This window comes from Aythya fuligula, chromosome 3 (genome assembly GCF_009819795.1).
Source record: "Aythya fuligula isolate bAytFul2 chromosome 3, bAytFul2.pri, whole genome shotgun sequence".
NCBI classification, from domain to species: domain Eukaryota; kingdom Metazoa; phylum Chordata; class Aves; order Anseriformes; family Anatidae; genus Aythya; species Aythya fuligula.
In genome coordinates this window covers 65,301,622-65,325,807 of record NC_045561.1, presented here as the reverse complement: position 1 = coordinate 65,325,807, position 24,186 = coordinate 65,301,622, and positions in this window count along the sequence as shown.

Sequence of the window (24,186 nt, the reverse complement as noted above, 5' to 3'; positions counted from 1 at the left end):
TGCTGTCCATTAAGGATGCAGGGATATTGAGTCACAAGGAACACTGTAGGTGGGGTTCTAGGGCAGAAAGTGGGAGATAGTCTTCTGGGTACCAAAACAGTTACCAGATTTTTTCACTTGCCTGCACAGCAGAACAGTCTAATAAATCTCTCTTGAACATGCTAGAAAAGATATTCACTTGCCAGGCTTATTGCATTTAAAGGAGAAAAGGTTTTGCTCCCTGAAGACTGGGGGCAAAAGACCAAAGCAGTTGAATTGTGTCTGTAGGTTACAGAGAAAGTATATTTTATCAGAATAATATATTTGAAAGTCTGACCTTTATGAGAAGAAATACAGGCCTGGCACTGACAAATTATTATTAGTAGTAGCACTCCTCATATCATTATTAGATGGCACTTTGAAGTCCACCTTGAAAGACTTAGCAGTCCTTGACACTGCCAGTCTATTCTTCAATAGTATAGTTCAGTCTGGGATACATGTAAATATGATTGATCATATTTCTCAGTCACAGAACCCTCATTATTATCGCTGACTTATGTGGAAGCACCAGTTATGCAGAATTTGCATCTCCAATGAATATTTGGGATACCATGTGGAAAGCCTTGGGCAGAATGATCAAAAGCTGAAGGTATTTTTCACACAATTTCTATATCCTTGTGATGGATTTTTCTGGCATTTTCATGTGAGATTTGGAGACATTTTTCTGACTAGACGACAGGACCACGTATTTAAGGATTCTGCCCAACAGTGACAGCTGGCAATCTACTTGTAATAAACATCCCACTGGTATGGGCAAGAAATTAAAGATACTTTTCCAGTAGTAGTCTGTGAGAAATTAAGATAACCCAATGAAATAGATAGAATTAAGATGGAAATAATAAAGATTGTTCTTTATTATTTCCTTTTCTAAATAGTGTATAAGATTTCTCCCATTAAATTAACACATTTACATAAATATCAAATTTTCACATTGAGCAATGATCACTTACCTTCATCTGAAGCAAACAAAAGGGCTTATTAAAAATACATAAACAGTTTTGGGAAAATAGGAAGAATCAGCTTCCTCCTTCCACAACACTTGTGCTTCTTACTTTCCGTGTACTATCAAAAATAAAATAAAATTATAAAATGGAGCCTGAGCCTGAATCCAGTAACCCCAGAATAAGGGGTCCATATTAAGAAATTTGCAGTGCAGTTTTCCACCCACACTGAATCTACTTAGTTATTCTGAGTAAATAGGAAGCAATTAAAAAAAAAAAAAAAAAAAAAAAAAAAAGTACTTTTTTGCACTAAAATGAACTTCTAAACATGTTGAAATATTTTATGCTTGGTTCTGACTAATATGATTAAACATCTACTACAATAATTAGATTAGACTCACTTAACAGCCCCACTTAATTCAAAGTCCTTCCTCTGTCCAGAGAGTATTAAATATTATGTAGTAAGTTGCTTGTGAAATTTCCTGATTATTAATCCTCTCAGTATCTATACGGTAGAATAGCTGCTACATGATCAAGATGAAAGTCCAAAAAGCTGTTCCCTTTCATTTGCCACTATGAAAATATCTTTTTGTCTACAAAGCCTCAGACAGCCACTGGGGCCAAGCCAGGATTCCTGTAGTGAAACAATCAACTTGGCATCATGTTGACACATATAAACAACAGTCTGTCAACAGGCCTCACATTAGTGACGGAACATTTTTGGCAAAACAGTAGCATCCTTCTGGGCACTATGGCAATAACAGCCAGTAGCATCCATTCATGCCTTCACTCTACAGCACAATATTAATTAAAAGATTATAACAGTGACACTTATCCAAGAAGCTAAAAACCCACAGAAATATCCATGCAGAAGAGTAGAATGTTTATTGAATGAGAACATGCCTCTAGCTGCTTTTTCATACAGTAATTTTACACTCGCACACTGCATATAACCTCTGTCAGTTCACAATTAGCAGATAAACGTAACTGCTTGCTTGCAAATGGCTATTTGAAGTATACATATACACACATGTGCCATCAACTTATGTAAATCGACTTTTCTCTAGCCTGAATAATAAAAAACACAAAACAAACAGCATTGTTTATGAAAATAAACAGTGCTGTGGGCTTTTTTCTTCCTTCCTTCCTTCCTTCCTTCCTTCCTTCCTTCCTTCCTTCCTTCCTTCCTTCCTTCCTTCCTTCCTTCCTTCCTTCCTTCCTTCCTTCCTTCCTTCCTTCCTTCCTTCCTTCCTTCCTTCCTTCCTTCCTTCCTTCCTTCCTTCTTCTTTCTTTCTTTCTTTCTTTCTTCTTTCTTTCTTTCTTTCTTTCTTTCTTTCTTTCTTTCTTTCTTTCTTTCTTTCTTTCTTTCTTTCTTTCTTTCTTTCTTTCTTTTATGAAGGGCCAAATTAAAAATAATCTGCTAGTTTAGATTTTTTTTTTTATATTCTGACTTTTTATGTCCTCTTCTATGTGATGTAGTTTAAATATGCAAAACATCCATCAATGGATGTTTTCAAAAGAAGGTGTCAGAAATATTTAAGCTAGTTAATGTTTTTACAATAGTTGCTCTGCTTTTTCACATTTTTCTAAGTCCTTAAAAATGTGACTTATGCTTATTAATAATACTTCAGAGTCAATTACCAAAATTAAAGAAAATGTATAGAAGGGAACTTTCAGTGGTGGAGAAACATCAATTACCTGCTGGCAACTGCACAGAAGTTTAAATAGTAAGAAAATATATAGTGTATTGGAAAGTGGATGGCATCCAAGAATCCCAGAAGCAGCATAACATCAGTTCTGGAAGCTGTATAGGCAAATTAGTATGGTAGTTTGTCTGGGCTAATTTACTGTGCTGAGATACCCCATACTGTGTTGCAAAGAAATGCTCTGAACTCATGTTGACAAGAGGCAGAAAGTATACAGCATTCACAAGACCAACACAGGAAGCTAAAAGAAACACAGGGAAAAAAAAAAAAAAAAAAAAAAAGATCATGAGATCATGAGAGCTCCAGAGTTCATATAATCCCTCTGACATGATAATTTACACCTAAATCTTCCTAGACAGATATTTGTACTTGCCTAAACATTTAGTGGTGTGGATTCTGTAACTTTTTCATGCATTTTTTTTCAGTCCCTAAGAACTTTCTAATGGTAATATTTCTTACTCTAGTTCATTCAAGACTTGGGCAGTGGACTTGACTTTCTCTTTGCACTACTGTTACACACCTGAAGGCTGTTACTCTCACCTTCCTCAGGGTAAATCAAACCAGTTAGTCTAATCTCATGGGATTCACAGCAAAAAACATTTAATTGTAAGAACATCTATTGCCATCAGCAACTGAAGAATCAAGCTCTCTCTTAAATGTGGCTCCTCTCCTTTTGGAAGACTGGATGGTAATTTGAACTTTCCCATTGAGTTAAACACATAAATCTACATTCTGAAAGAGGGTGAAAGAGTTAATTTTATCCTAAAAACAACTGGTGATAAACTTACAGTTAGAGCATACATTTTAGAGTGTGTTCCCACTGTCAGACTACAGGTTAGACGGGGTCTCTAAGGCAAAATAAAGAGAAATCAAGTAAGAGTACATGACATTTCACACAAGAGCATTCATTTTAAAAAAACTTTAATCTGATTTTCAGTTTCTGCTTGGAGGCTTCTTTATGAGGATGTCTGATTTTTTAAAAGTAAAATGAAGAATCTAAAAAACAGCTTTCTCTCACAGATCATGTACCTTAACACTAACTTCTTATCCTCCTACATAAGACACATTTTGAGTTGCCCAGAAGCCCAGTTTCTACAGAGGTGGTAAAGGGTGCAATAGCCTAAGCTGGTGTCAGCACTCTTTTGGAGCACTCTTCTGAGGGGCTTTTTTCTGAGAAGTTTTTAATATCTCTGGTCAGAGATTGGTTTAACAATGCTCTCCCATTTTCAGGTGCAAGTCTCATAACTACTGGAAAAGTTGATTTTTTTTTTTTTTTCTGAAGTTATATCTTCCAGACTAAAAAAATATTTTTTAGCAGTAATGCGAAGAACACAGTCAACCACTTCTTTGAAGCTCTCATTTAATAGTAAAAAAAATCACTATTTGGGGCCAGATTCTTCATCTCCTCCATGTGCAGATTCTTACCGAGTTCATTTCATACATGCCAGGAATGCCTGATGAGGCAACACTTAATTGAAAGAGAATGCTCTTTTTTTGTATGGAAAACACAACTTATCTACAGATCAGCACAATATCTCCACAGCTCTTGAGATGATTGAAATGACACATTATTTTCCTTTTCTAGATCATGTACTCTATCATGACACAATTCCATGTGCTCAAGTCAAAGCAAAGGAAATATTGATTAACTTTGTGAGGAATTGCAAGACTATCTTCTGCAGTCCCTTTTAGATATATTTATAACATCTGAAACAAAGAACAAGTAATTATGCATAAATAACAAAACCATTAGTATATAATGAGTAAGTATATGCTTAGCAAATTTAAACATTTAGGATGATACTGACTGAAATATAGATTTTTTTTTATTATTTTTTTTTTATTTTTTTTTTTATCCTGCAGGAATTTTCAACATTTCTGAAGAACTGATTTCAAACTGCGATTTTGAAATTCCAATATTTTGACTAAAATGTCAAAATCAAATATGTAACATTTTTTGATCAACAGAAACTTTTTTTTTTTTTTTTTTTTTTGCATTTACTACTCTAGAATATTTCATTTTGATGTATTTAGCCAGTCTTTGCTTCAAGCATATTCACAGTTGAATAGATTTTTCTTATTGATGCCTATTGTCTGTAGGTTATAGCTGAGCCTTTGATTTTCCATGCTTGGTGCGCAGACTCCACATTGCTTCCATACCTTAAGTTACATGGTATCCCTAAACTTGCTTATCTGTAAAACTATGTATTTTTCTGGGAATAATGTAATCAGCTACTGATCCTCACCCATTGAAATAACAGCAGTCTGGCCTAAAACTGCCATACTGCAATAAATTGCTGTGGGAAAGCACCAACAAATCTTTGTTGAACCTGTTAGAATTGAACATTTCAGGATCCCTTCCAAAAGAGTCTGACCTTTAACATAAAATGAGATATCCTGATTTTTCAATTCAAAAAACATGTGCTACAGTCAGAAAAATGTGCCACAAAAGCAAACAAATAAAAATGTGATTTTGTAAAAATTTCATTTCTGTGGAAAAGAAACCCAGTCAACTGGATTTCACAGGTGAGTGAATGTTGCGGTCTTAAAACTGCAACATTAATCCACTATAAAATGGATAAAAAAAAAAAAAAAAAAAAAAAAAAAAAGTTCATTAATCCACTATCAAATGAAGAAGGGAAGGGAGGGGAGGAATGGTCTAATTTTAGAAAAACATACTATCTAGAACTATTTAAAGACACATGTCTGAGAGCGTAGGTACCTAAACCTTTCTAAAATTCAGCTGCTGGGCTCTCATATGTAGTGCTCTCAAGGTCTGCAAAGTTATTCTCACAGTGGAAAAAAAAAATAAAATTGAGTAACTCAAGTTAGGCAGGTATTTTCTGGGCATGCAACTCTTACAAATAGAATGCTGTTTATATATATATATATATATTTCTTTTTATCCACTTTCCTCTAAAAAATAAAAGAATACAAACATGCTTTTTTGTTATAGGGTTTCAAGTTTACTCTCCTGCTTCTGGGTCTCAAAGGAAAACGTCACAAGAAAGGAATTAAAATGACTCTTCAGGGGCTCAGAAAACATGAAATAAAAAAGCTTCAAATGATGAAATGTGTAGAGTGATTTGTGGTGGTTTGTGAAAGTTTTATTGAACGTTAACTAGCAGAGTGATACTGCAGCATTCAGTCTCAATTCCAACCCCCCCCAGCCTTTTCTCTCCCCTGTTGTTCAAATGTCATAAGCTTTTTACATTTCAGCTGAGTTTCTCCTGACATTGAACAGAAGTGAGAAGGCTGAGAGAACAACTTGTAAAACTATCGTTTTTCTCATGTCTCACTGTCCCTATATTATCCATGGATGGTTCTGATGCATGGTAAGCTAGAGTAAAAACACAGCAGTAATTTCTGGATCTTGAAATTCCTCGATGCAGAAGGCTGTTGAGAATTCTCAGTTTTTCTATTTGCAATTGTCTTTAGCTATCCAGGTAGCCAATAAATTTATTTTACTAGGGCCTGTCCATGCCTACATATAAAACAAAATTAGCTGGTGAGGACAGCCTAAATGTGGCTACTTTTGTTGTCATTGTGATTGTTATTGTTATACTGAAGGAAAAATATAAACAAAGCCTTTGTCTTGAACAGTTGTCTCCAAATTGCCCTGTTCGGTATTCTTAAAAAGAATTGTTGATATGGGTAGATCATCTACTTAAACCTTGGTCCAGTTAACTGGCAAACATTTACAACCTGCCTCAGCAATGCTACAGTTGCTACTCTAATAGTTTTCATGAATTGAATAATTTATTTATCAGCATTCAGATTTTCAAACACAAATGTTCAGAGATTCAGAGACAAATTTTCGTAGCAGCAAGCATGAAGAATGTAGTACATATGTAAGTTTGGGAGATATTATGCATGTGATTCAGCATCCTTCTTGTTTGTTCTGTGATATCCAAAAGCACACCACCTACAGTTCTCAAAAAGGAGTTTCAAATATCTTAAAAAGCTGTTAGCTTGGTACCTTTCATCCAAATCGAGTGACCTTCCAACTTTTGTGTATGACTTAGTTCGTGAAGTTCTAGCAAGTTATTTCACTTAACCTTTAGTTTTAGATGGTAGTGGGTGTTTGTGAAATCTAAAATACTAACAGGAGTGTTTGTCATTCCATGTTCTGACAAACAATACCATATTAGCACATTTTAAATTCCCATGTATAAAAGCCCAGAAAAATATTTGTAAAGATTTCTGTGGAAGGTACTGACTACAATAAATCATTGTGGTTTAATCTTAGAACACGATTAAATACAATTGTTCTATACATTGTTCTAAACTATAGCACCATCCTGGTGTTTGTTAAATTCCAACCTGCTGTAACATGGCCAGTAAGTAGGACCAGAGTGCATTAAATTGCTAAAATCAGCTTTAATAATGATATTTTAGCCAGCCTTGACCTCTGTAAAATTCCTCCTGTTTTTCAAGAGTGCAGCACTTGAAAGTTTTTAAAAATGAGTTTCAAATATATCATACGAAGTACTTATACAACATTTCTTATCTCAGATGAGTGACCTTCAGCCTTCTGTATACCTTTGATAGGCACTTGAGTCCTGGAAGACAGGTAGCAAATGCACATAGCAAACAACACTTGACTTCCAAAATCTCCTCTCATTTCAGGCACCTACAAATGGAATATATTTTGCCCTGTCTTCGTGGCTCTGAAATATATGGTTCTGCCTGGGATTTGTGTGGTATGTTTCAGTATTTGTATTTAATTTTTGGACAAATATTGTCTATATAAATAATAAATACTTCTTTAGATAATCAGTCTGCCACATTTTTGATGTGCATTCTATAACAAAAAGTGAAATTGTGACAGGCAGTGAAATTTGTTTGAAATCAAGGGTGAGGCACTTCATGTGACACACACGATACAAAACAGGAGTTTTTTGCAGATTGAGCTTGGATATAGTACTTTAATTGCTTTTAAGAGAAATATGCTGTTCCCATCCTGTTCCATGCAGTCATTTGGAGAAAACAACTGAGCAGTTTTCAGTTTCAAATACTTCAAGATGACTTTTGTTGTTGTTGTCATTAATTTAGGACTGCTGCTGTAGCTCCAGGTAGGAGCATTTCAGAAATGGTGTTCACCTCTCAGAAAGGGCGAGGGCTGCTGAATGAATAGAAGAACATTTGTGGTGGACTCAGTTTAGTTGTTCAATTTTCAGTAATGTGAGTGTTCTGCAGCTTTGGCACTTCTGCTGTACCCCTTGCCAAGAACCACAGTGTCATTTACAAATAAATAAATAAATAAATAAATAAATAAATAAATAAATAAATAAATAAATCCATTTTGTTTTCTACAATAAAGCTTTTATTTTAATTTTTTGACTGGCAGCCATGAACTTTTCAGTTTTGCGGTACATGTTGCTGTTGTTTTTTAAGATGGAAAACAAACCATTTGTTATTAATTAGCATAGTATTCATAGCAGATACTGTTCTGTTGAAAAAACAACAACGACAACAACAACAACAAAAAAAATAATTTCCTGACCAAAAATATTTTACATAAGAATTAAAAATGTCACTATAAATGGGTATCATGCTAAAATATTTGTATACCAATTTTAGCGTTTTCAATTTCTTAAGGAATTTCAGGATAATGATATAGATACAGGTTCAGCTAGTAGTTTTTAGTTCAGAATGTATTGTATTTTTGCAATAATGGTGTCCATTGTAAGTCTTAATGTAATAAAGTCATTATAACTTTAAATTATAATGCTTAAATGCTTAAAACTTAAAATTATATTTAGTACATACCATTTGCCATATTTTTTCAAGCTTCACTGGAAATGATGAACTATTTTTCTCCATACTTCTTCATCCACGAAATCTCCCAGTGTACCTTTGATTTTTCTTGTAAATTTCATTTAGAAAGGTATGCATAGAAAGCCAGAGAACATCTTAAAATCTTGATATTTTGAAGGAATTGTAGGGACAAGTGGAACTTATTTTTAATGTTCATGAGACACACATGGCATGCTAAAAGTATATGCATAATTTGTGACATTAAGTAATAGTTGTTACTTCGTCACTGGAGTCTTCTAGATAAGGATGAGAAAGGACTACACAACCAGTGATTCAGGTTGGGGTTTCTAGAAACATCCAAAGCATCTAGGCAGCAAATTCCCATTTAAATTCAGCAGAAGTTGGGACTCCAAGTCCCCTGAGTTCCATTAAAAATCTCCCCTTCCCCTTGGTTCACAAATGCAGTTGCTCCATTAGTTTGATTTTGATTAATTAACAGTGCTTTTAGGCTTTCCTTGCATAAATTTATCAAATGTTACCAAACTGAAATACATCAGTTATTTCCTCTTTTAAGCATAAAGGAACTCGGCGGTATTTCAAAGTGTTTGTAAATGATGGCTTAATAGCTCCTAATGCATCATGGCCCAGTTTTTACAAGTTGATTATGAATGCTCATGCAGTTCAGAAAATCAAATGGTAGCTCTTACAGCCATGGCTCATGTTAACTGAATAGGTAAATTACTCTCTTTATAGCAGGGTAATACATATGACAATAAAATGCTAACAATTTACCTCTTCACAGACGGGGCCGATGTGACAACCTGTTCCGTGGCTGGGGAGAAGTATGGACAATAACACACAGTGTGGAGGAATGCTCTCTGATACAACTCAATGGCTGTACAATGGCACAGACAATCTCCAATGAACAGCTGTTCCTCATCAAAGCACATCCTAGGGTTTCCTATCAGGGGTGGAAAAAAGAAAAAAAAAATGTGAATCCCATATTTTGGTAACAGGTGAAAATATAATAACATAAGGGTATTGAAACCAAAGCATGAAAAAATGTAAGGCTTTACTAACCATTTCCTAAGAAGGTATTAACCATAATCTGCCCTGTACCTCAACCAGTTCCAAGACAGCCAAATTACAGAGGGCTGCTTATGATGAATTCCATTTCCAGGCTACAGATTAAAATACTTCTCAGGGTTATAGCACATTCTAATAATACGAAACCTGAATGTTGCCTGAAAATAGACCAGCAGTTCTGAATGGCATATAAACATACCTAATGTGACAAAAAGAAAACACTTTTTTTTTTTTTCTGTATACAGTCAAATGCAAGGGAGAAAACAGTAAGTGCAGACCTCATGACCAGTACTTCAGCTTTTACATTTTATTTTTCTATAAACAGTGCCAGTGGGATGGATTCTGATTCTAATTCACTAATAAATAAAAAAAAAAAATCTGCTGTCAAAGGTTTACTGTTGGAATAAAATTGACATATCTGCCAGACATGAAGCTTGGTGTAAAGGTTGTGTTGCAAGAGAGTATCTGTCATGGGTCCAAGACCCTTAGGTATCTTCCACTGTTAAATGACAGTCTGTGCTTTATGTCATACCAACACAGAGTCAGAAGACTTAAGCTGTAGCTTCTGAAAAGCTCAGATCACTTTGGAACTACACTCAGTTTACTTTTCAAGGACATGCAGTCCATTGGAGTACTTCATATTTTCCATCTGAACTTGCTGTGAGTCATGTTAACAGGCTTTTTGCCACATCACTGATGCAGCAATAGAATTATGTTGGGTGACACCAGCATCAAGCAAATAGAAAAGCACTTTTCCTTTCTTTTAGTTCAGTTCCTGGGCTGCAGATAAATTAATATGTGTAACTTTTCAAAACAAATAACTTTCAGGCCAACAGATACATTTTTCAATATCTCTGTTTCAATATTTTATTATGTTGTATGAATGTCTGACACACCCATTAAACAAAATGCTATTAGCAAAATCAAAAAGTAGGACCACATTATTTCTTTTTATTAATTATTTCTACAGTACTCTTGGGGTGAATAGTGTTCAGAAACTGAAAACAAACAAACAAACAAAAAAGTCCATTGCTGTCTGTATGTATCCAGTCACACAAAAAGCTTAAACATTCTACAATTTTTTTGTCTTTTTTTTTTTTTTTTTTTTAATTTTTCATTGCCTATGCAGAAAAAAAAAAAAAGATTACCTTTCTCCATCCTGTCATTGGAACAGTCACAACAGGGGTATTAAGATATACATACATATACCAAAAATTGCCATTAAGAATAATACTTTGAGTAAGCAGAGAGGCATTACTCAGCTGGAATATTACAGTTCACCATACCAGTATTTTTATAATTTTCCACAAAAAATTACATGAGTTGTTTGGTAATCATATATATTTGCAGTTTACATGGGTTTTCAACAAGGTGCCTAACCTAATTTTTTAATGTAATGCTAGAAAACTGTCTTAGAAGTAACTCAAAAGACAGAATGACTGTAGCATATATTTGAATGCACAAATTGAAGGAATGTATCAGCTGCTGGACTAGGATTCAATGGCAGGCTGTAAAATGTATTTGTACATGTGTCTGTCTGTACATATATATGAACAACTACTGAGGCATGCAACGTGTACATACATGAAATATGCTTCCTGTGTCCAATACTTTTAGGTATGCCACCCCTCATATTTCCTAAAAGAGCCAGCCTATTCAATCTGTCAAAATCCAAAGTGATTGGTTTATTCTCTCTAAATACCCTAAAGCTGTGTAGCCTGTACCTAACCCATCTGGGCTGAAAAGGCTAGATGGGAGACAGCCTCTCCTTCCCACTTCCCTCCACACTCTCCCAGCTGAGCACCTGCAGCCCCCGTCCTGGAGACCTGGCAGCAAAGTTCTGCTCTGTGCCATTGCAAGTCCTCTACATCATTCGTGCTGCTGCTTTGATCTTGTTCTGTGTGCTTTGCTGCCTACACTTGTGAAGCTATTTCAGAAACTTTTTTTTTTTTTTTTTTTTTTTTTTTTTTTTAATTTCTCAAGACTATGAGATTTTTAACTGACATTGTGGTATTGTAAGTAAATTATTGTTCTGGATCTATGTTTTATTTGAAGTTAAAACCACTTTCCCTATTGCTTTTCAGCAGACACCCCAAGTATTTAATGTTTAATTAGTGGGAAAATGTCTTAAAAGGTGTTTTAGATGTATCAGTTTTTCAGGAATGTGGCATCACTATAAGTGGAAATGCTAAAACAGTCAAGTCTCTGAAATGGTCTTCCAGAACACAACCTTCTGTATTTTCAAATGCATTAGGTCAATGTAAACCCTTACAACCTGATATGTTGTGTATTTAAACAATTAATTCCTAATAATATCAGATGGCTTCACAGAACTCTAGTCTAGAGAAAAATAAAATGAATCTAAAACAAATTCTGATGTATGGCCAAGGACATATTTATTCTATCCATCCATTGACTGAAGGTGGAAACACTAGAATTATTTTTGTGATTTTTGTGGAATGCAATTGGGACGCTTCAACAAAAAGCTTGAGGGAGATGAGTAGGATACACTGATTTTGAAGGAAGAAAAATAAATTTATTTTAACTAATTAAAAAAAAAATCCAATTACTTGTAGAATGAATTGAAATGCTTCAGGTAAATGTTGCAATATCAGGTTTACACCCTACCTAATGTTTTCTAATGATGTCAAGATGTTTGTATTCCGAAATGTGATACTTTGCCTACATTTTGCATTACTGAACAATTTATATATTATTTTCAGTTACTTTGTTTAATTTGTTTTCTTTTTATATTTTAGCTGATATAACATGCTTTACGCCTATCTTCTGAAGGATTTACAGGACTCATTAAAAAAGCAGAAGTAACAAAAAAGTTTGAGATGATTTATGGAAATTAAATATATAGATTGTCATGACACAGGGATATTTTTTTAGATGTGTATGTATTTAAAACAGCAGAATTACATACAGTCTTAAAATTAAAGAAAAAGAATTTAATTTTCCATATTTTTTTCTTAAGAACACTTACTTAAGAGCTCTCAATAATCACAAATTGAAATTTCTATTTAAGTCTTACAGAAAAAGATCTCAAGAAAGAAGACTTGTGGTTGATTTAAGTAAGAACAGCAACTCAAATTAGGAAAGTCATTTATTAAAATTATTGACACAGAAATTACAGTGTATCAGAGACTTTTCTAGTTGAATAGCCTATACTTGCAAATACAGTAAGCAGCAGGGAAGACCTAGTTAAGGGAAAAATAATATCTTGTCTGTATTCATCTTTTATATAAATATACAAATACAGAATCTCTTAGGTGAAAACTATGGAAGACTGTTTTGTTCTTCTGCCTCAATGAGCCCAAATGCTTTACTGCAGGAAGGGTAAGGCTTGTTTCATGAAGATAGGCACAAGACCATAAAATAAACCCCTCAGGAAGTAAGGCCTGTTATCATTTTCTTTCAGTGCCAAGCATGTATCCTATGCAGTGATAAAGAATCCAAGAGATCTCTAGCTTAGTTATTCCAATGTAAATTGACATTTTTCTTGTAATATTTGTCTGAATGTTTATGTCTTTGAGTTTTCAAATACAGAATCTCATTACACTTTATTCTACCAGATTACAGAGCCTTCTACAACCAGAAATATCTTCCTTACAGAGATATTCATAGATTTCAGTTACATCGTCTCTACTTCTTCTTAGATAAAATAAATTATTTTAGTTTGTTAGTCTCATTATAAAATGAGCTTTCAAGGCTCAAATATAGTGCACCTTATTCTCAAATTACAGACTGGAAAACATAAATTACTTCTCTCAGCTAGCTGTATAGCAAAGTTTTTATAAACTCTATCACCCATAATATTGGGTTTCATTTACATCTTCTACAATGCCATTAACTTTAGGTGCGTTTATTTCAGAGCATAATAATCAGACAGTGAGGTTAAATGCCACTGTGAAGGGAGATGGTCTGACCTACGGAGTGGTTCTAATGTACAAAATGGAAAAAATACCTGCTTTATTTCCAAAAAACTTATTGTATTATTTCACTGTGATCATTAACTCAGCAGAAATTCATTTCTGAAAATAATTTTGATTTTGGTTTTCATTTAGAAATAAGTGAACCAAATACTCCTGTTAGAGAGTTGTGAGTGAGGGAATATTGACTACCACTGAAATGACTAAAAACATTTACTTTAGATATATCTGAATTATGCATTATATAAATATACATCATATACAGAGCATTTATATCTGTTTACATAGAGGCTTAAATTCAGAAATGATTATCTCATTTTTAAGTAAAACAGTATTTCCTATTTCCTAAATTTCTATTAACTCTTAAGCCTTACATAAAAAATAAAATAAATAAAATAAAATAAAATAAAATAAAATAAAATAAAACAAAATAAAATAAATAAAATAACAACAAAAAATAAAATAAATGAAATAATGTTAATAAAATTAAATTAAATTAACATAAAATTAAATAAATAAGGCAATTTTGCAAAATCAATGTTTGTTATAGAAGGAAAAAGATGACATGCAGAAGGAAGTAGAATGTGGTAAGAACCTTGAAAAAAAATGAATACAATAATAAATGAAAATAGTTTTATCATCTGGTAAAGATATTAGAAATATTTCTCTGCCAATGATAAGTGTGACTAGAATAGCATCCATTTAAAAGAAATTACATTACTGGCTCATCTCTGATGGCTATTGTGGGACTGATATTAGAGTAGTGCTATCTGCAATTTACCTTTTTTTAACTAATAGCTTTTTGTTTTCTGTATGGATCCTTTTAAAATCTCTCATATGCTTTTAAGATATCACTTACCATTTAATCACTTTCCACTTATTCTTCACTCTCCAGGCTCTTTAATCTTTAGCTACATTATGATTTTCTGTGTATATTGAAGCATGTACACAGACCTCGTTTCTTACTAGATCTGTCTACCTTGACAGATATGTAATATTCTATTTTAATATTCAGCATATTGTTAGAAAGATTGGTTTGTTTGTGGGGCCTCTAATCTGTTACGCCCCATAGCAAATGTAGTCACCAAAACTTCACAAGACTTGCAACATGGGTAAAATGTAGAGTCGGGGCAGAAGAGTGCTGAGAGAAGTAAAGGGAAGTCAGAACGCAAAGGAATTGACATCTCACAACTTTCCAATTTAAGTAATCTGTTATGTTGTCTTATACAAAATTTTGGATAAGGTAAATCTATAAGGTAAAACTGTACAGTGGTCATCAGCCAACTCTGGGGCAAGGTCTTTGACAATAACCTTAGAGAAGTTGTGTAGCTTAATTTTTTTTTTTTTTTTTTCCAATGTTTTAAGCCATATCTGGCTACCGTTGTGATAGTCAAAATAGTAGCTCAGGTCTGACCCTACACTAAAGGGTTTTTTTGTATGTTATATTTTTCCAAGACATTATCTAAACAACTTTAAAATAGTGGACCTCCTCTAAAGAGATATGTGGGTCACTGTTTAAAAGGACCACAGATATTTTGTTCCAGGACTGCTGCTTCAGATTATTTGCTCTTTGTATTTAAATGATGTGTTAAACTGGGATCTTAAAAGCTATGACTGTTGTAAACCTCTCACTCTATGACAGAAAACAGTTTCTTTTGCAACACTATTATTAGTGCTAATATAAAAGCAGATGAAACTATTAAACACTTAGCACAGAGATATTATTCACAGAAAAAAATAAAATCTATCTGAATATCCAAGGAAAAAAAGGTAGTTTACTGAGTCTTTAGAGTATGGATTTTGGATTAAGGTATGGCAAATATCTTTGTTATGATTAAAGCGAAAAACTCAATTAAATTGCAGGGATAAATTCAGGAGCAAAATTTGCAAATCCAGTTCTTCTCAGAGGCATCAGGCAATGTCTGTAAAGAACCAGACAGCTGGCTGTGGAGGCACTGAGTTAAAGCAACACTGAAGAGCTCATTTTCCCCTATCACTGCAATCACAATTACACTGGTGCTGTTAGAAGACTCATTCACAACAGAGTTCAAGAAAGCATGAGTATTCAGAGTGGCTTAGAGTCCTTTTTGCCCCTTCCCCCACTCATGATACACTCTTAGACATGAAATGAACATCCAAAATCAACCTTTTCCCAAAGCGAAAACAAAAATTCAGCCCAATCAGCTGAATATCTCTCAGGATTCTGTCCCATCTCCTCATATTTTGCAGGTTAGGTTAGGTTATCTTTGAAAATTGAAAGGTATGCATACTTAAACCCACAAACCAACAAACAAGCCATGACATCAAGAGCCATTTTATTGACCTTGTTATACAAAGTGTTATGTAGTAACTAGAATACATGAAGTTTTTGCATTTGCTTATGTTTATAATATGCTATTGCAACTGCTTATACACATACAAATTACTAACATGTAAATGCTGTCTATACTTTTATATCCACATTGTGTATTAAAATGTACTTCAGAAACACAGTACAATTTCAACAGAAGAAGTAAAATCATTATCTGCAGTGTCACTATTGGTAAGAAAGAAGGAAAGCATTTTGTACTTTAGAAAGATAAAAGCTGTTACATACATCCAAATGTACAAACACATGCACACGCATAGACACAGAAATAACAAAACTGCTGAATACATTTTCTCTGGGATTGAGCACATTAAAAATAATGTTTATGTCTTCAAGTTACTCACACTTTTTAAATTTTTATGTGCTAGCCATCCCAGCCCTGGAGCTTCACAGTTCTCCCTGGTATAAATTGGTGTGAGTGTAGAGTGACCATCTGCTAGCTTCTGTGATGCTGAGCTTTGTTAGCAAACTAATCAGAGGATTCATTTCTTGGTTTGAATCCTATAAGTATTATGGAGTTTTTAACAATGTGCTTTTCCCTTCCTTCCTTTCTCCCTTTGTTCCATTTCTTCTGTTATGATCAGATGACTCCTGCAGCCACTTCACTATAAATAACCAGGTCCTGCTCTAGTGGTCTAGATTTTTGGTGCTGGCTGGCAAGCAGGGCCATAAGGACTTGCTTTGCAAGCAGGCTGCAAGCCCTTTACTTCCCACCAGCACAGAAAGTGGGGGAAGCAGTTTGCCTTCTCCTCTGTTACCCAGCCCAACAGTGGCCTTGTGGCGCTAAAGCATCTTACAAGCTCCATAGTAGAGTTTTCTGGAGATAAGGGACTTGCTGCCACCTGCTTTCAGAAGACTCAGGTTTCCATGGCCAAAAAGCTCAGGCAGATCCTGCTAGATGTGCTGAGGAGGGAGAAGACGTAATGTAAGCAGGAGGGTATCCGCCTGTGGTGATGCCAGACTGCAATGTTTGAAGTCTGTGCTCAGATAGACAGACACCCCCCTCTGTGGTCTGTGTTGGAAGGCAGAACACTTGCACAAGGATATATTAGTGTGCCTAACCTATTTCTCTTTACTGAGAAATACCCTAGGATATTAACCATAATAAAAATATAAGAAATACCCATACTGTCAGAGGCCATTGAATCTAAGATATCTATTTCTCTTGTAATAAATTTGGAAGGTGAATATTGCTTGTAAACTCAGAAAGAAGAAATCAGCAGAAAGTCCCACCAGCAATGACTAAGTATATTTGGACTTTTACACAAGCAAAAGAACATAAGATTAATATCAAAATTGCATATGCAGGTGCATGATACTTGAGACTTAGGAGTTTACTTTTAGGGCAGCCTACTCTTGGGGTAACTTGAACAAAGCCTTCCAACCAAATACCACTTCATGTGGTTATATACAGTACCAGGGAAAAAAAAAAAAAAAAAAAAAAAAAAAAAAAAAAAAAAAACTTGGTTTTTAAAATAAAGTTTATGTGTTAGAAGCACACTTTTATTTCTATTGCATGCATAAGCACAGACATAAAAACCACAGAGGAAGCATGATGTCCAATCTTTAAATCTGGTCAGAAGACTTCAGATACAATTTCACATAAGCTGTGAGATGAATAAATAACTCTGTAAAAAGTTCATTTTCCTACAAAATTATAAACATTTGCTAGAGTACTAAAATATAGTCTCAGAAATATAATGTTTTTGGAAGAGATTTTGGATCACATGATGTAAATGTGGTTTCATGTATGAACAACTAAACTGAAAATCTTAAAATGCTAGGATGAATAGCTGAGAATAGAAGACAGGCATGGGTAGCAGTTAAAATTATTTGGACTATTTAAGATTACTGCTGACACTAAAACTAATTGCCTGCACTTCAGCCATTTTGAAATGGTTCCTCTAACAGGAGAAGGGAAACTTCCAGCCATTTATCTCACACACAATGTAAATGTCCTATGTAAATTAAAATATTGATCCTTACTCAAGGTTGGCTCGGCATTCCTCATTCTACCTAAAATTGCACATAGAAGTAGAAGTTACCTTGGTAAGACGCCTATAGAACAGACTAAGATATTAAATTCACTTTTTTTTTTTTTTTTTTTTCTTCTTGTACATTTCAAATGTTTTAACTTGTTGTGTTTCAGGTTTGAAGGTTATTTGCTGTCAAGTTTCTTAGTATTATTCTCTGCTTTTGAAAGTTCAGAATGGACAGCAATCAGGGAAGTGATTTAACGGACTGTTCAATATCTCTGTTACCAAATCTGGAGCAGATAAGGATTTTGTATTAACCTCAGATAAATGAAGAATTAACAGTGAAGCTGATCTTCCTGAGGTAAGAATTGTATGCAAGTTGTCATCTCTTACAGCTGCTCAAAGAAAACTTTTGACAAACTTAAGATATAAATATTTAAAATAGATGGAATAGATGGAAATAGATAGAATGGATGGGAAGGAATATTATATCTGCAATTTTAAGTAACCCAAGAATACATATATTTATAGCTTTGCTCCATTTGCTTTCTATGATACTTTGGGTATCAGAAAGCCTCATCAGAGTGTTACAACTTATCAGGGAATCAATTTTAGCATATTTTATCAAGACAGATGAACAAAGAAACAATATTATTTATTTGTACCTTTCTTCCCAAATATTGATGAGTTGCTCTTTGGATTAATAAAATCAAGTCAAAAGTAAATTCATTTGCAGTGTAGCCATCAGGCAGTGTAGCCATTGTCAGCCAATAGTCTACAAAGCCAGCCTGGTTGCTAATACTAATGAAGGCTTTGTTCTGTTCATTTAAATAAACATTATTTATTTATTTATTTATTTTGCCATACACATTTCTTCCATACACAATAACTTTTCTGACGATCCATTGTTTCAGTGATAGTGCTGTCATGAATATCATGCTACAGCAAAAGGAACATTTCTTGGCACGCTTTATAGCTATCAAGTAGTTAAAAGAGCAGAAGGAAAATGTAATGAGTAAGCCTTCTTGGATAAGGCCAGAGTGAGTGTAAAGACTGGGAGACTGTTAAAGTCAGTCTGAATGTTAGTAATATGGTGCTTATGTGCAAGTCCAGCAGATACACTGAGATGGATCCATTTAGGGATGATGAATTCTGTCTGTCAAATGTAGGTGTCAGCATTTGACTCCAGGGGTTCTATTGGGCAGAAAAAAAATACCAGACAGCGTAAGTATGGCATGCAGTGAAGCTAATTGTTTGTGATTTTAATGGTGTCTGCTGACAAAGATGACAACTAAGAGACAAAATGTAGAAAGGATTTGTTTAGTAAACCCTGCTCTTGGAGCCACTCCTCCTGAAGGGGAGTTCTGAAGAGTTTCCTCATTGCCTCATCCATCTATTTGATCAGGTAGGGAAACTTCATGATGCAAAAGTGAGATGGGTTGTAGGAGTGAACTAGAGATACAACTTTTATTTGATTCCACTTATGACACTATGCTCTGAACATAAAAAATGGAGGGAGAGGGCTATGAGCTTCATCTTTACTAGTACATTGAACAGTCCTTGAGAAGTGGCTCACAGCTCTCCAAACTCAAAGTATGAAAATGTTCCCACTCTTGCCTTATGTTAGCCAAAGACTTTATGGGTTCCAACTCTGAAGCTGGACTTTTAAATGACCATGCAGTCAGCATGGTTGCGACCAACCTGTTGTGGAGGATAGCAGCATTTGTACAGTTTGTTAGCACAGATATAGCCACAGTGCCCCTGTAATTAATATTTTCTGGACTGCAACTTACTTTGACCACTCCTACAATGAAGAGTCTCTGACACATTATTTTGACTATATGTGTTGACAAGACGCATGAAATATTGGTCTGAGATTCCATTTAGAATTAAGTGTTATATTTTAAGAGAATACTTGTTTCTGTCTCCCTTTTTACATGTATTTTAGGAAAGAAGGTCTTGTGAATGTTTCACTTCAGTTCTTCGCAGCTGGAAGAGCGGTGGATATTACTTAGTATATATGGGATAATAACTTAGCAGAATTTCATGTTTTCAGTGCAGGATCCTAGGAACCTGACATTCAACTGAGGATTCACTACAGAAGATGAAAAAGAGGAAATAGAGGGAAGAATCTGAAAAACATTTGCAGTTCTTAGAAATGGTGTGGCATGAATATTGAATAGGTATATTAAAGCGATCCCTAAATAACTCCTGTTAAAGAATAGGTATTTTGCTTCCTCATGATTCCTACGTGGTTCACGCAGTAATTGGCAATTATTTTCAGAACTCCAAGATATTACAGGTAATTACAAACAAAACAACCAAAAACAACATTAAAAATATGATCAGAACTTTTACTACAGTGGTGTAAAGCCCACTTAGTAGCATGCTCAACTCTGAAGCTACCCATCACATATGATCAGAAGAGATCTAACAACAGAGTGGTTATGCTTTGGTGGTACAAAACCTAAGTAGGTGTCCTGTTCACTTAGAAGATCTAGGTTCAGTATCAATCATGGCTCCAAGTAGAAGGCTCAAAGTCCTAGAGTTTCAAGACCATGGTGATCCTGAGCCAGCTGCTTCAAAAGAGAAAAAATGGTTTAATGTATAGGTGTAATAACAAATGGTGATTGGTCCCTCACATCTCTTGTTACACATATGCTTTAAAAATCACAGCCTATATTGCTTGGTGAATCTTCCCTCATGTCTGAGCAGATGAAATTGTTCCTGGACAGAAGAAACAATTGTCACATTTTGTAAGCAAGAAAAAGATGGACAAAGTTAGAAGACTCGTGTCTTCTAACTTCTAATGAAGCTTGCTTCATTACACAGAAAATTCAATGTCAGTTCATGTTACAAGTATATCAGAAGTGAGCTGATGCAAACTGCCTTTGCCTAATTCACTGTATGTTGGGTTTTCTGTAGTTCTCATATTCAGTAGGATACATTACCCAGAAACACCATCCAAGTAAGGAAATGAGGAAAGCAATGTGATTCATAGCATCCAGCTTTGAATTTTTCTCATTGATATGCTGATGTTCTGATATTGGAGGTCTGCTTAGAAAGGTGACCTATCACTTTTATCACTTTTTTTCACTTTTTCACAATTATCATTAACCTTTTCAAACACAGATGCTCAAGAAGTCCAACTGTATTCTTAAAAGTGACTTAAGTGCATAGAGAAACAACATAAAATTGCAATCCATTGCTTTGAAAGAGCTTGATTTTGTACTAACTAGTATTCAAAAAATTCAACTGCATTTATTCAGAAAGATTTAAAAGAAGGCGGAGGGGATGATTCATAAAGGATTTGCTTTGCCTTTCTAATTGAAAATTTCAATGCAGTTAATACTTTTCACTTCTCCTTGTCCACTCTAATCTTATTTATTGTGCCTCTGACACCTTTTATTATCCTTCCCCTGACTCGTTGTTTTAGATGAAACAGTTCTATTGCTTTAACACTGAAAATGATATTATTTCGGTGCTATCAGTGGCAACCTCCTCTGCCTTTATATATACAAATTAAAGAGTGGATTATCATTAATTATGCACTACAATTTTTCCTGGCAACAGTCTGAAAGTGACAAAACATTTGCTTTTGTCATAGTTCTATTAAGTGAACCCAAATTGAGCTGCTAAAATTTATGACACTTTACTGTTTTTAATTTGCGACAGAGGGTCAGGATCATGACAGTGATTTTATTTTATTTTGCACTTTATTTTCAACAATCCATGTAAGGATGTTAATTAAATTGTTTGAACTAAACTGTTTTTATCATTCCAACAACCTATATTTATCACATATTAAGGAGAAATTGCTTGTTAACATTACTTAACTTTCCAACAGTTCAGTTTATTAATGGAAAAAGCTTCCATGCTAGAAAAGACAGTTACTCTAACCAGAATTACAATGAGTAATTTTTTTTCTTAGAAAAGAAAATGAGATTTACAGCACATTCAAAGGATAGTTATAGGAAACAGGTAAGTATACATATGTGTTTTGTATATGTATATCAGTTCCAGATGTAGAAAATACTTTTCTATTTGTCAGGAAACAAGACCATGGATTTCCCATCCCAAATGGCAATTGTCACAAAGCCCTGTCCTAGTTCCTGCTCTGGGAAAACCTGATTAAAACATGAACAACCACCAAGTACAAACCTCTAAAAGAAACAGTTAAATTTGCTGCTTATATCAAGATTATGACTGCAGCACAAACATTGTGGATACTAGACCTTGTGAATGAGGACTTACAGATTTACCCACAGAGCAGAGGATAAAGGGAGGTGAAGTACAGTCAGTGCATCACCCCGAGGCAGGCTGGGAGGGGTAGTCAGGATTCCTCCCAGCATACAGATTTTCCTACTCCCTCTACATAAATATTTTTAGAAGGAGAGAAGCAAAATCAAGGGCATTTTTTACCTATTTCCCATTTTCCTATTTCTTACACTAGCATGAGTTTTGCAAAGAGGACTTGGGCAAGCTGACAAATGCTAGGTTAATAAGAGCTTGAATTATTTATACAGACATTATACTTTGTGTAGCTGTATTAATACAAATATATACTTAATCAATACAATTACAGATTATATACATATATAACTACATATATATATATAGGTAAAATATATAGCCATATTATTATATATGTGTTAATTTAATTATGCAAACAATAAACATTTATACAATTTATTAGCCAGTAGAATTCTACAAAAATATCAGAAAATCTCACTTTTTCTATTTTTATGCATGACTGCATGAAAAACAGTATAGCAAATCTCATTCAGAAAAATTCCAAATTCAGATAAGAACTTATCTGTTTTTCTGAGGAAAATACCTGCAAGGACCTGCTTATAGATGAACATGTGAATTAGTTATTTCTGAAATCAGTGTTCATACACTGACGAAAAGACCGCCAAACCATCTTTCTGACCTGTGACAGCTTATGAGTTCCAGTAGCTGTAGTGTTTTACCTGTTATAAGATGGCTAAGAGGAGTTAATTGAGAATAAACTATGAAATGCACATACTATTAAAAATAACAAGGTGAAATACATAAGATCAGAGACTGAATATTTGTGTGCATGTGTGCTCCACATGAATCAGAGATCACATAACTTACAAAATGTTAAAAAGAGGGAAAATAACATTAAACCATGTTCATATTTTCCTTTCCTTTCCTTGATGCAGTGCTCACAGGATAAAATATATATAAAACATTTTTAATTTGATATTCAGAAAATCATTGAACATCCCCAAATAATCTGACCTCTCACCTTGGAGACATATTTCCGAATGCTGAATAAATGAAAATACTCCTGGTTGATAGATGGTAACAGTCTTTAATAACCCTAATGGTTATGGTTACAGCTCTTTTGCAGTAGTAGGAGCTGTCCAGTATGTTTAACATATTCTTTACCTTCTGCATATTTCCCAGTATCTTAATTTCATATTTTCTATTGCAACTTTCAAGTTATTCTGTCATTTTAACTTTCAGCACTTGAGGCTAGAAATAGAATAATACATTAAAAAAGTGCATAAGGTTTTCATGAAATGGTCAGATGCTAGTCAATGGTCTTTGCCACTGAACACTCCTTTTTCCACTGAGCTACAAAATTCTACCTAGATGCTGTTTATAGAAATGTAATGCACTTCTTTTTTTTTTTTTTTTTTTTTTTTCCTCCCACAGCAATAGTAATTTTACTTTGATCTCATAGCAGCCAAACTATTAAATGTAAGCATGCTCATAAGCAAGGTACAAGGCAGGCACAGCCTATGATTTCTAGTAGAAGGTCATAACCCAGATTTTTTTAAATAACTATTACAATGAGGAACAGAGTATAGCCACAAAAGGAATAGTTATAATTTATGCCTGACTTACTTCAGCAGAATATAGTTTATTTATAAACTGCTTATGGCAAACTCTGTATGCCCCTGTTCTATGCATGTGCTGAACTGTCTTCTGGTAAATTATTTAAATTACACCTAGCAGTAATTCCTGAGGACTTTCATACTTCATTTTCTCTATTAATGTAACAGGGAAAAGCTGCTTTGCAAGGATTGCTCTAAATTCCCAGAGTGTGAGTTCCAAACTCTGTATGTGTTGCATTATGCCTGTCAAAAAACTTGTCTTCTCCTGAAATTTATTACTGAAGTCTCTCCACTAGAACTACTCATTGAAGCCTTACGGAAAGCTCATACATGATTTAAGAAGCTAACAGCACTGAAAGAAATAGGTCAGGTAAAAAAACCCTGAATTTAAGCTACCTTCACTTATTACTTATGCAAGATTATGCATAATTTAGCACACTGCTGAATATGCAAGGGCAGAATAATTGTTTACCAAAATATTTACTCTGTGTTCGTACCTGTGTTT